Source organism: Pristiophorus japonicus, unplaced genomic scaffold (assembly GCF_044704955.1).
Source record: "Pristiophorus japonicus isolate sPriJap1 unplaced genomic scaffold, sPriJap1.hap1 HAP1_SCAFFOLD_1808, whole genome shotgun sequence".
NCBI classification, from domain to species: domain Eukaryota; kingdom Metazoa; phylum Chordata; class Chondrichthyes; family Pristiophoridae; genus Pristiophorus; species Pristiophorus japonicus.
The window spans coordinates 32,501-35,000 of record NW_027251493.1 but is presented as its reverse complement, the minus strand read 5'-3'; positions in this window follow the sequence as shown (position 1 = coordinate 35,000).

Sequence of the window (2,500 nt, the reverse complement as noted above, 5' to 3'; positions counted from 1 at the left end):
CTGGTTAATGAGTTATCCAGCCTGGCACTTCGGTTGCGCCAGCGAGACCAAGTCTCGGCTTTGGTTAATGATTTGAGCCGAACCGACCTGCCCCCCGCCACCGCGGGCTGAACTCGGCAAGGTCTGCCGATTTCCCGACTCCTTTCGGGGCCTAATCGGGTCGCGCGAGCCGCCTGGCGCGATCGGGGCCCATGCCCCGGCCTCTGCCAGGCCTCGGGCAGCCGCTTTTGAAGCCCGACCAAAAACCCGAAAAATGGGCAAAAAGGGAATAAATTCCCGCCCAAAAAGGGTGAATAGTCGGTTGGGCGGCAGCCCTGGTCGGTCTCTGCAGACCTGGAGGCTCGAGACGTTTGTTTGGAAAACTCACCAAGTCTCGATTCTGCCACCTCCTACCTCTGTGCAGATACCCCGCCAACCCCCAAGGACAGAAATGACAAGTGTCAAGTTGGCGGGGCGTCGGGCCACCTGCTGCCGGCCATGAGCATCCAAATCCCCGCAAAAGGGGCATTTTCATTTCTTCATCGGGACTTCCGACAATTGCCGAGGTTCAACTCATTAACGTTGTTCGCAGACACTTGCCAGAAAATGCAAGTGGCCACTTTGCCGGGCCGACTCGCTTGCCCAAGCGGGAAACCATCAACCGCAGGCCCGGTAAGGCGGCCGAATCTGACCTCATAGACTTCCACACAACGGGACTTTTGACTTTCCCGGCCGCGGGTGGCCTCCACCCGGCCTCAGCCATCAGCCCTGCCTGCCTCCAGCCGCCTTCTGGTTAATGAGTTATCCAGCCTGGCACTTCGGTTGCGCCAGCGAGACCAAGTCTCGGCTTTGGTTAATGATTTGAGCCGAACCGACCTGCCCCCCGCCTCCCCCGGGCTGAACTCGGGCAGGTCTGCCGATTTCCCGACTCCTTTCGGGGCCTAATCGCGTCGCGCGAGCCGCCTGGCGCGATCGGGGACCATGCCCCGGCCTCTGCCAGGCCTCGGGCAGCCGCTTTTGAAGCCCGACCAAAAACCCGAAAAATGGGCAAAAAGGGAATAAATTCCCGCCCAAAAAGGGTGAATAGTCGGTTGGGCGGCAGCCCTGGTCGGTCTCTGCAGACCTGGAGGCTCGAGACGTTTGTTTGGAAAACTCACCAAGTCTCGATTCTGCCACCTCCTACCTCTGTGCAGATACCCCGCCAACCCCCAAGGACAGAAATGACAAGTGTCAAGTTGGCGGGGCGTCGGGCCACCTGCTGCCGGCCATGAGCATCCAAATCCCCGCAAAAGGGGCATTTTCATTTCTTCATCGGGACTTCCGACAATTGCCGAGGTTCAACTCATTAACGTTGTTCGCAGACACTTGCCAGAAAATGCAAGTGGCCACTTTGCCGGGCCGACTCGCTTGCCCAAGCGGGAAACCATCAACCGCAGGCCCGGTAAGGCGGCCGAATCTGACCTCATAGACTTCCACACAACGGGACTTTTGACTTTCCCGGCCGCGGGTGGCCTCCACCCGGCCTCAGCCATCAGCCCTGCCTGCCTCCAGCCGCCTTCTGGTTAATGAGTTATCCAGCCTGGCACTTCGGTTGCGCCAGCGAGACCACGTCTCGGCTTTGGTTAATGATTTGAGCCGAACCGACCTGCCCCCCGCCTCCCCCGGGCTGAACTCGGGCAGGTCTGCCGATTTCCCGACTCCTTTCGGGGCCTAATCGCGTCGCGCGAGCCGCCTGGCGCGATCGGGGACCATGCCCCGGCCTCTGCCAGGCCTCGGGCAGCCGCTTTTGAAGCCCGACCAAAAACCCGAAAAATGGGCAAAAAGGGAATAAATTCCCGCCCAAAAAGGGTGAATAGTCGGTTGGGCGGCAGCCCTGGTCGGTCTCTGCAGACCTGGAGGCTCGAGACGTTTGTTTGGAAAACTCACCAAGTCTCGATTCTGCCACCTCCTACCTCTGTGCAGATACCCCGCCAACCCCCAAGGACAGAAATGACAAGTGTCAAGTTGGCGGGGCGTCGGGCAACCTGCTGCCGGCCATGAGCATCCAAATCCCCGCAAAAGGGGCATTTTCATTTCTTCATCGGGACTTCCGACAATTACCGAGGTTCAACTCATTAACGTTGTTCGCAGACACTTGCCAGAAAATGCAAGTGGCCACTTTGCCGGGCCGACTCGCTTGCCCAAGCGGGAAACCATCAACCGAAGGCCCGGTAAGGCGGCCGAATCTGACCTCATAGACTTCCACACAACGGGACTTTTGACTTTCCCGGCCGCGGGTGGCCTCCACCCGGCCTCAGCCATCAGCCCTGCCTGCCTCCAGCCGCCTTCTGGTTAATGAGTTATCCAGCCTGGCACTTCGGTTGCGCCAGCGAGACCAAGTCTCGGCTTTGGTTAATGATTTGAGCCGAACCGACCTGCCCCCCGCCTCCCCCGGGCTGAACTCGGGCAGGTCTGCCGATTTCCCGACTCCTTTCGGGGCCTAATCGGGTCGCGCGTGCCGCCTGGCGCGACCGGGGACATG